Source organism: Nilaparvata lugens, chromosome 9 (genome assembly GCF_014356525.2).
Source record: "Nilaparvata lugens isolate BPH chromosome 9, ASM1435652v1, whole genome shotgun sequence".
Lineage (NCBI taxonomy): Eukaryota > Metazoa > Arthropoda > Insecta > Hemiptera > Delphacidae > Nilaparvata > Nilaparvata lugens.
The window spans coordinates 4,756,659-4,768,973 of record NC_052512.1 but is presented as its reverse complement, the minus strand read 5'-3'; positions in this window follow the sequence as shown (position 1 = coordinate 4,768,973).

The window sequence follows — 12,315 nt, the reverse complement described above, 5'->3', positions numbered from 1 at the left end:
AAACAGCTCTAACGATTTTCACATATTTGAATATAGTAGTTTATGATATAAAAATTTGATTGCACTAGGTCTCATCCTGGGAAAACTCGCTGAACGACATTAAAAGGATGATTCATCCTTGGTAAAACATATGATGATTTCGTCGTCTGTCGATAACAGAAGATGCGTGTGCCTTCTGTGAAGGTCTGTGAGAAGATGTCTGTCAGATGAAGGTCTGTCAGAAATGCGTGAAGTTCTGTGTGAGATCAGCTGTGTAGTCAATTAGCTTACCGTATGTCGCGAGAAATCTAGAAAATCCAATTGACTCGACAAAATGATCTGATTTGTAGACATGAGATGGTATATATAATAATATTCAAAAATGTCATCATTTCACAGTTCTAAGTGATTGGTGTGTCATTTTGTTATTCAATTTAGTATGTGAACAATCAAAATTAGAACTTTATGTTTTCAAATATTTGGACTGAAAATTTGACCTGAATTCAAGTGTATGGAGCATAACCTACTTTTTGGGATATATATAGTGTATAAATCAAAATTCGGGGAAGAAACAGTTTTGGGCTGTGCCTGTTAGTCCTTCCGATCATTTGAAGAATAGAGTTCTGTTTATCAATAAATAAAAATAAGAGCAAAGCTCGGTGCCCCGATATTTTATATTTGTATCTGGATATTAATGTTCAACGGATCTCGAAAACGGCTGCAACGATTTTCACGAAATTTGGACATAGTAGGTTATGATATAAAATTCGATTGCACTAGGTCTCATCCTTGGGAAAACTTGCTGAATGCTATTTAAAGGTTATTCATCCTTGGCTGAAAAAGCTGTGGATAGTAAAAAGTGAATGAGCGAGTGAGTATGTGAAAGATCAAAATATCGCATCCCCGAAATTCATGAGCTGACGTATAGCCAGCTGTGAAATATGAACACGATCATTTTAGAGAATTATTGTATTCTATCTATTGATAAATAAAAATGAAGAGCGAAGCTCGGTGCCCCGATATTAGGGAACAAACAAACACACACTCAATTTCATACATCTATATAAATTCAGCTGTTTTATAAAAGTAATTATCCATCTTTCACCGTTCCTTATAATAAAAATAATTATTGTGAACGTGCAGTTCCAATGCAGTATAACTCATGACTGCACCAGATAAGAAGAATATAATAATGAGTCAGTTAGAGAACTGAGGAAGAGTCGCAAAGAATTATATTCTTTGATATAGCCACTGTTCTTCCGTTGGCGAAGATTGCGTATGCCGACATTGGAATCTGGAAGCGGTTCAAAAAGCACCAGACCCACTTCCCCTAGAAATTTGGCTGCCAAAAGGAGGGCGAAAAGGAAAATCGAGAAGGAGAAAAGGGTGTGCACCCCCTTCAAACAGCTAAATCTGGGTGTTTATGGTTGAATATGATATTTCCCATACTTAAATATACTGTATTAGTGATATGAATAGAGGCAAATTCCTCTGGATTTTATTTTCTTTGAGTTCAAACCATTCCTTCCTTTTGTCTATCCTCGAAACTTGTTGGTTCAAATATGTTAGCTAGTAGCTTGAACTATTTATTTATTTATTTTCGGATTTGATAAGAATCATATAAATATGATCAGGAAAGAACGACAGGCATGGACCAAAACGGAATAACATGTCCGAAAAATGGGTTATGTTTAAACTGATGAAAATCCAAGTTCAATTTTCGTCCGAAAATAATTGACCGAGCGAAGTGAGGTCTAAGATTCAAGTCGGCGGTTTGACATTTCTCTTGATGTTTAAATGTTCGAATGTTCAAATATTTATATGTTGTGCATTTACGGCGAAACGCGTCAATAGATTTTCATGAAATTTTACAGGTATGTTCCTTTTTTAATTGTGCATCGACGTAGATACAAGGTTTTCGGGAATATTGCATTTCAAGGATAATTTATGAAAGGAAAAAGGAGCTTCCTCCATACGCAAATATTAGAGTTAAAATCAGACTATAGAATTATTCATCATAAATCAGCTGACATCATTACACATGTGTGGAGAAGCCAGTCCATTGCTGTATTTCCATAAGATCTACTATAGTTTCAATCAGGTAATTGTGGATGAGAATACTACTGAACTACTAGTATTTATATTAGCTAGAAATTTTGAATTTAGAAAGATATAACATCAGAATCAAATATTACAGTTAATTACCACTGCAATTTGAATAAATTAAGTTATTCAGAATATTCTAACGCCAAAAAAGTACACAACTTTTTTTTCAAAAATGTTGAATATTTTTGAACGGTTAGTATAGTAGTCTAGGGATCTTCCGTCGATAGGCAAAGCTACATGACCCGGACTATACATCTCGTGTCATAGTAAATTTTTACTCTACAGTCCCTCAATATGATAATGATACTAGTAGTTCTGTGAACAGTAGACCTCGCGCTCGGTAAGTTACATTGACCTGTTGTTATGTTTTCTCAAAACGAATAAATAATTTATTAATTAAAAATATCCAGAAAAAAAACTAAATAAACATAGGGCTTTCTGTCCTATCGTACCGTGACGTGTCGTGCCGGAATGTGAGTGTGAGCGATGTTATCAGGTCTGATGCAATCAACCCATCAGAGAACATTCTGTGTTGTCGTGTTGGAAAAAAATCGGTGTGTTGAAATTAACAAAATAAACTACCATAATGCTGATTTCCTACAAACTTCTTCCCTCACTTTTCATGATTCTAGAAATCAATTTCTTCTCAATAATATTTGTTGCAATTTTGATCATCAGATTGAAAAAGAAAAATGTAAAAAAAGTTTTCTATCAATAGCTCCAAACTCTAAACTAGAATCATGGCCTCAGCTTATGGAAAGACAAAGTTAGTAGACAACTAACTTTGATGGAAAGATACATTCTCAAGATGTTCGATGTTTTTGAACGGGTAGCATTATAGTCCACTGGACAGCTGATTTATGATGAATAATTCCATAGTCTGATTTTTACGGTAATATTGGCGTATGAAGGAGGCTCCTTTTTCTTTTTTATTATCCTTCTTGGAATGCAAAATTTCCAAAAACCTTGTCTATACGACGACGCGGAATTTAAAAAGGAACATACCTATCAAATTTCATGAAAATCTATTACCGCGTTTCCCCGTGAATGCGAAACATATAAACATATAAATATACTAGTAGCTCTGTGAACAGTAGACCTCGCGCTCAGTGAGTTACATTGACCTGTTGTTATGTTTTCTCAAGAATTAATAAATAATTTATCAATTAAAAATGTCTAGAAAAAATCCTAAATAAATATAGAGCTTTCTGTCCTATATCGTACCGTGACGTGTCGTCCCGGAATGTGAGTGTGATCGCTGTTATCAGGTCTGGCTGCAACTGTCTACAACGTTGATGGAAAGATACAATTTTCAAGATGTTCGATGTTTTTGAACGGGTAGTATTATAGTCAACTGTCCACTAACGTTAATGAAAAGATACATTTTCAAGATGTTCGATGTTTTTGAACGGGTAGTATTAGTCCACTGGACAGGTGATTTATGATGAATAAATAATTCTATAGTCTGATTTTTACGGTAATATTGGCGTATGAAGGAGGCTCCTTTCAATTTTTCATTATCCTTGAAATGCAAAATTTCCAAAAACCTTGTCTATACGTCGACGCGCAATTGAGAAGGAGCATACCTATCAAATTTCATGAAAATCTATTACCGCGTTTCGCCGTAAATGCGCAACATATAAACATTTAAAAATTCAAGCATTTGAGTATTTAAACATTAAGGACCGGTTTCCGAGCTCGGGATTTAGCTAAGTCCTAGACTTTAAACAGCTGGAGTCAGAATATTGGCTTTCCAAAACGGGACGGAGTTGCAGTCATTGTCATAGTCACGTTTGAATTAAATTAAAAAAAACTAGAAAATTGAACACAAAATAAAATAAAGAGAAAATAGTGTAAAGTTTCAGCTATTTTGAACTATCTAGGAATGTCTAATTTCGTCAAGGAAAAACGTTTCCAATTATAGAAATGAGAAAATAAGAACTACGACTACTGTTATAAAAGCTGCGACTACAGTTTTGAAAGTCAATTTTCTGACTCCATCTGCTTAAAGTCTAGGACTTGGCTGAATCCCGAGCTCGGAAACCGGCCCTAAGAAAAATGCCAACCGTCGACTTGAATCTTAGACCTCACTTCGCTCAGTCAATAACATAATAATGGCTTTCTACCTTGATTCAGTACCTCGTAATATGTAGTATACTTTTTGAGCGGTACTTTGAGATATACTTAATAGAGGTTTAACTGTAGTATGTGACATATGAATACTTTTCAAATGAATGAATGAATGAATAAAGTGATTCATCTATAAGAATGAGCTAGATTTTTTTCTATTTTTTCTAATAGGCGCTCTTATACATATATCCAGAATAGAACAATACGCTTAAAGGTGCGTACAGATATACGCGCCGCGAACATGAGCAATTCACTTTTAATCAGCTGACTAAATCTGTATTTTTACAGAAACGGTATAAGATATAGATATAAAAAGCTTGGCATCAGCTGATTAAAAATAAATTGCTTATGTTCGCGGCGCGTAAATCTGTATGCACCTTAAGAGGACATCAGTCCAATAAAATTCGAGTAAACAGATTTCAAATTTGCACCCTAATCGTAGGTGTTTTATGGGTCGGGATCTTGTTAAGATAACAACAGCGTTTAGTAGAATTGTTGAAGATCGTGTAGTAGTGGAGAGGGTTGGAGAGAGGATCAAATGGCGGCAGATTGTGGGACAAATCGCCAACTGGCCTCGATTAGCAGAGGTTCTAACAGCACAATAAATCTAATTAATGTCTGGTGTTAATGGTCCCTCGAGCAATTGCAATCGCCAGGCGAAATCTTTATCGAGAAAGTTTTCCAGCTCGCAATCACAAACTGGTGAATGAATTTCAGCAGCTGGTAAATGAATAAAATCGTACAATCTGTACAATCCTTTTGCATTTTCGAGCAACTCGATCGAACGTACAACACTCACACTGGGAAGCGAAATCGTGCGAGCGGTCGGATTATTGTTTCCATCAATTCACCTACATTGATAAATGGAAGCTCCTATTGATGGGAATTGTTATTTCAGCTGTTATGAAAGTGGATTCCCTGGAAGGGAAGGACAATTGTTTATACCTATTGAAACTAAAATAACATCGAATGTATGGCATTGACAGTCCCAAACTCGGTTTTGACGGAATTTCAGCATCAGTGAGGAATTCATCACTGATTGGATAGAATTATGATGATCGTTTTCACAATTATCTACTATTCCAAGAGTATATTATGATGAGTTCTATGAATAACATGCAATCAATCTATAACGCAAAATGTTTTGGAATGTTACGTGCATATTTGACAAGAGCTTCATCAGAATGTTTATTATAATTTACATCAACCGTGAATATTGACCATCAGGTATCATAGCTATTTCTTTATTTATATTCACCATTTCAATAATGTTGTCTGTGAAACAATATGCATTACGCAATACAGTAGACCCTTGATATAATACCCTTTAGTAATAGGAATTGATATTTTTAACTATTCAATTCAAGATAATATACCGTCAATAAGTATGCTGAGTTCTGTCCTTGAAAATGAAGCCCTTCGCTTTGTATTTTATAATCAAGGGATTAGAAATATTGATTACTTGGAAATACCCAGTCAATTTAATAACAGCGATACTGAGTATCCTGCTGGTTCATTTGAGGGTATGTCAAAGTACGGAAGATATATTAATAAAATGATAGACCTGCGTAATCTCCTTGAAAAGGCGGATGCTGAAAATGCTAAAATATATAAAGAAGTTCTCAATAGTATATACAAAGACGTAACGAACAAAACAATTGATGCTGTGAAGAGAAAAAATATGAACATATTTGATAATGATATGAAGAAATTTTTATTCAAAACAAACACTTTTTACAGAATGGGGTATAGTCTAGAAGAAGGAGGCAAATATGTTGAATTCCTAGAAGCCGAAAATAAGTTCAAAACCACTGAAAATACATATTAGTCACTAAAGATACAGAACTTATGCTGGATGGCGAGCTAATAACTAAAATAAATAAAATACACATCAACAAGCCTCTATTCCCACAAGTCAGTTGGATAGAAGGAGTACCTGGCTGTGGAAAATCTACATATATCATAAGAGAACACACGCCAGGAAAAGATCTAGTATTAACTCAAACTAGAGCAAGCATTAAATATATAAGAGAATCAGTCTCAAGACGTTACACAAAAGAGAACTTATCTATCCAGCTTAAATTAGATTATAGGACAGTAGCATCCTACATAATTAATAATTCGGGCAAAAAATATGAAAAAGTTTACATTGATGAGGGACTAATGATGCATGCGGGATACATCGGATTTATTGCAGATTGAGTGGAGCAACGGAAATTATAGTAGTAGGTGACTCCAACCAGATACCTTACATAGAAAGATCTCCAGTAGTTACCAGTGGAACAAAATTTCAGATTACTGTGAGCCTGAGGAATATATAACAATGACTAAGCGGTGTCCTGTAGATGTCTGTTTTGCCCTTCAATCATTCTACCACGAATCAGCACAAAAAAACCCCAAATAAAATCTATACTTCCAACTTTCAAAAACGGCGAAACTCATCAGCTGAAGGAAGATACTCTGATACTGACATTTACGCAAAATAGAAACAAATTCTAAGTGATTCAATGAAAAAATATAAGTCTCAAAGAATTAACACAATTCACGAAGCACAGGGGCTCACATCAAAGGATGTAGTATTAGTGAGAATTGACACAAGAGACAATACAATTTATAACAGTGTGCCGCATGCTATTGTTGCAATATCCAGGCATACAGAAAGTTTCAGGTATCTAACAACAGGCTACAATGATGAAGTTCAGGACATAATTGATAGAGTGAAGGACAGGACAGGAGAAGAGCTTTTGTCATGGAATCGAGAAAGGTTGTTGAAAGGAGAAGCTAATACTAACAAAATTGATCATGGCTGATATCGATGAAATCCTTACATCACTGGAAACTGATAACTTCACTCCAGAAATCGATGACTACATTAATTTTGTTCCTTCCATAAATGGAAAAAATGTTGAATTTTTAAATATTTTTTCAACTAATATCCGTAGCCTCCATGCAAATTTCAACCAGCTCATTTGTTGTATAAACAGCTTAAAAACTGATATACATGTAATTGTTCTAACCGAAACTTGGCATACCGAGAACATGCCATTCACTTACAAGATCTCAGGTTTCACCGAAGTAAATAAATGCTCAAAGATGAACAAATGCGACGGTCTGTGCATTTATGTTAGAGATAATATTGATGTCTGTGAGATTGCCTGTAACATAGTTGATGCCAACTCTTTGTGCTTGGAATTGAAAATGTCGGATGAAAAATTTTTAGAATTATAGGAATTTATAGATCACCTAGAAATCAAAACACTGAGAATTTTATCAGCAGTCTAAATAACTTCCTCGATAATATACCTAATTCAATAACTGTTTGCGTGGTTGGTGATATAAATAATTATATTCAATCAACTAGCACACAGGTTCAGGAATACCTGCATATTTTACTGAGCAGAGGTTATAAGTCTTATATAAATGGGAGTACTAGAGTCTCGACCACAACTGAATCGTGCATAGATCACATATTTTTCAAAAATAACAGCAAATTCAACTATATTTTTGGAAATATTTTCAAAACAACAATAACTGATCATTATTCTGTACTATTACACTTGGGTAATGAGAAAAATCCTGAAACCACTTCACATAGAAACAGGCCTACAAATAACGTTAAAATTGCATACAACTACAAACTAATTGCTGAAAAATCGGAAAAAGAAAATTGGAATACTATTTTTGGAAATGATGATACTATAGATACCCTAGTTGACAATTTTGTGGATCGTATAAATGGTTTTATGGATTCAAGTAAAACAGAGAAGTATATTCCTCGCCTAAAGCGTCCCTTGAAACCTTGGATTACGGACGGAATAATAAGATCAATTATTATACGGGATAGAATGCATGATAAAATAAGAAAAGGCCCTGCAGATGCTGATTCGATAAATACATACAGAGTTTATCGTAATACATTGAATAGGCTCATAAGTGAGGCGAAGGATAACTATTATAGGGATAAAATAAAACAATGTAACACCAATAGTTCAAAGCTTTGGAGGTGTATTAATGAGGCTATCGGGGAGGGGAAGAAAGAGTGTTGTAAAATTGGAGTTGATGCCAAGAGGTTGAATGACTTTTTCACCAATGTTGGGGAGAGACAGGCTAAAACTATAAACAATGATCCCACAAGCTCTCCAAATTTCAATTTCAACAACGATGTAATTGAAACTCCTCTACCTAATTCCTTCTTTATGAAACCGACAAACTTCAATGAAGTTCAAGCGACAATAAAAGAGCTGAAAAATAACTGCACCCCAGGCTTGGATATTCTCAATAACACAGTACTCAAACATATAAGCCACACTATTTCACAGCCGCTTTCCGTGATTTTCAACAAATGCTTTGAACAAGGCTACTTCCCTAAACATTTCAAAACCGCCAAGATAAAACCTTTATTCAAGCAAGGAGATCCCTTGGACCCAAGTAACTACAGACCAATCAGCCTTATTAGTAATCTAGCAAAAATCATGGAGGAAATTATAAAGAAGAGATAAGTTGTGTATTTGAACAAGCATAAAATAATAGATAAGAATCAATTTGGATTCCAGACTGCGAAAAGTACCGAAGATGCGTTAATTGAATTTTCTAATACTGTTTCACAAAACTTGAATTCCAATTACAAATCTATAGCAGTTTTCCTGGATATTAAAAAAGCCTTTGATACTATACCACATAGTTTTCTTTACAATAAACTCGAAAGATATGGCTTTAGGGGAATATTTCTAGAACTCATAAAGAGCTACTTGAGATATAGAACCCAGTCTTTAACAATCGATGGACTCACTGATGTCTCCAAAATGACCTCCTACGGTTTGCCTCAGGGAACGGTACTATCACCAATCCTCTTTATATTATATGTCAATGACTTATTAAAGCTGAAATTATAAAACGCCACAACTATATCATTCGCAGATGACACTGCAGCTATTTTCCATGGGGAATCTTGGACTGGGGTACATGAAATTGCAGAACAGAACTGTTTGCTCATAAAAAATTGGTTGGACAGAAACACTCTGAGCCTGAACATTGAAAAAACCAATTACATCACCTTCGCATTCAATACAACTGGTAAACCTGATGAGAATTTAAATCTGAAACTCCACTCAAACTGCAACAATAACTGCACCTGCCCTACTATAAAAAGAGTCAAAAGTACCAAATATCTAGTTGTCCAAATAGATGAAAATTTGAAGTGGGACATACACATAAAATTTATTTGCAGAAGAATGAGATATCTATCCTATAAATTCTACGATCAAAAAAAATTCTGAACTCAAAACATCTAAAAATGGTTTACTTTGCACTGGTCCAGTCCATAATTCAGTATGGTATATCCGTATGGGGGGGCTGTTATAATTCTCACTTAGAAGAGCTTTTCATAATTCAAAAATCAATAATCAAAACAATTTTAAATAAACCCAGACTTTACCCAACCGACTTGACTTTCAAAGAGTTTAATGTGTTAACAGTTAGGCAGTTGTACGTAATAAATGTAGCGAAATATATAATCAAAAAAAGCTAATTTTCCTTGCACAAAAACACAATCAATAACCTGTACAATCTGAGACCCTCCTCAAATAAGTATCTTATGTACAATACAACATTGAAACCATCAGAACAACTTATATATTTAAGCACTAAATGATAAATAAAATTCCTGAAGAATATATCTGCTGCGCAGAATTGACTAAAAAAAAAAATAAAACATGATATTAGTATTTGGATTAAAACGAACTATTTTTTCTACCTGAAAATTAAACAAAGTAAAGGGAACTTAGTGTTTTTGTGTGCTCACTTACCAATCTAGTGTGGACCTTTTTATTTATTTTCCCTCTCAAGGATTGAAAGCCTTCCTAGTACATGGGTAACCATAGTTGGAAAAGCTTCAATCCCACCCCTTTACACCAAATCCTGAATTAGCATCTTGTACGGACATTTTTGTTTTTTTTGTACTAATTTTGCTAGTTGTTTATTCTTGTTGTAATTTAATATTACTTGTATTTTATGTATGTGTGTAAAGGAAAATAAATTGAAAATTGAAACTGAAATTGAAAATTGAATACATCTCAAGCGACTTAAACTATATACGAGGCAGGGGCGCAATTTAGGAGCGGCAAAGGGGGGCCTAGGCCCCCCAAGGATCAGATGAATAATTAGATAACATGATAAGATTTAATAATAATTAAATAGATGAAAAATGCGGGTCTATCTACACGAATCCTTAGAATCTCATACTGATTTAATACTTTTTTTAAACAGCAGTAGTGTAACTCCTTCTACAGTATCAACAATGTAGCAAAATTTGCCTTGAAAGAATGGCTACGGAGTAATAAAGAATATATTTTTCTCTGTGGTATAGTTGAAGCCTAAATATAGAATTAGTACAATTATTGACGAGAGCACAATAAGTGAGTTATTGCATAAATTTCATTGTGAGAATTAACAAGTTGCAAGATGTCACAGTAAAAGCAAAAGAGAGGGCACAATCAGACAATAGAAAATGTATGTACAGAGTTGGTGAGAATTATGGGAACAGCTTAATGTTTCTTTAGCTTTCTAACTGAAAGCCATTTTCCAATTAGAATATGATCCCCAATGAAATTGTCATTGTAAAAGAAAAATTTTTCTTTTTCCATGATTCTTAAGAAATCAATTTCAGTGTATTCCTACTTTAGGGCCTCTCTGTAGGCCTATATTTCTAATAAATACTTCATTGTTAACTAATACTGTAGGCCTATATGCTTGTATTGATACTTCTCCAACCACATTTTGTATAAAACTGGAGAAAATGAAGCATATAATAACATCTTCGAATGTAACATTTATGGGGAAACCCAGGACCCTCTATCCTTTGGGCGTATTCCTTCCCACCCCCTCATACCTCTTGGCTTTCCCCCCCCCCCCCAACAGTTTGGTGAAATGGCGCCACTGATACGAGGTCTGTACTATACCGGGGTGTACACTGTACAGTCCGGGTCTTGTAGTTCTGCCTATCGGCGGAGGGCCACTGGACTACAATACTACCCAAACAAAAACATCCAACATTTTGAAAATGTATCTTCCAATAAGCAACAGATGCTCTTCTGTATATTCTCAAAAGCAACGTGTTGCATCCGAAAAGATACACTGGTAGTTCTGTGAACAGTAGACCTCGCGCAGTTATGACAGACTCCTACCATAGACTCCTCTTATATTGCCCATCAGAGTAAATCCTGTCTGTATGTCGTGTCGGCGAGATATCGGTGTGAAAACGGCTAATGGCTGTTTGGGTTGGTGTATCAAAAAAGGCTAACATCAAAAGATAATCTCCTCCAAGACATACTGGCAACAGGACAGCCCGAGTTCAAAGCAGAGAAGGTCGAGAAACAATACTATGTTATTTTGGTTATTAATTGCATACAATCAATAGTTCATTCAATAGAGCATAAAAATTGCATTCATGAGGCATGCAATTGATAGTCCACACAGCAGCTGATTTTTCATCAAGTTATATTGTGATATTGAATTGATGCATGCGTCATGGCATGCAATTTATAATCCACTCGACAGCTGTTTCTTGATGAATAATTCCATAGTCAGATTTTTACTCTGATATTGACGTATGAGGGAGCCTTCTTTTCCTTTTATATTATCCTTGAAATTCAAAATTTCCAAAAACCTTGTATGTACGTCGACGCGCAATTTGAAAAAGGAACATACCTGTCAAATTTCATTAGAATCTATTGCTGCGTTTCGCCGTAAATGTGCAACATAAAGAGAAATGCTTAACCGTAGACTTGAATCTTAGACCTCGCTTCGCTCGGTCAACTTCGAGGCTTTTTGGAGCTACGTCCTTTAAGCACAACACAGTCCGGGTTGGAGAAATATTGTGAGAGGGGTTGAAAGATAAGGCAGTCGAGGAGGATGAAGGAGAGGGAAAAGGGTGCGGAATCAGTAGGCGGAGAGAACTGAGAATTTTTTAATCAACGCATCCACTCTAGAAGAAAATTACAACTCTCTTTCACCGTAAACTCTGTCGCTACAGATTAGAAACAATAACTTTTTTCTCAGCACTCCAGTTGATTTTTTGTGTGGTAGTGAGTGTCTATTTTGTAA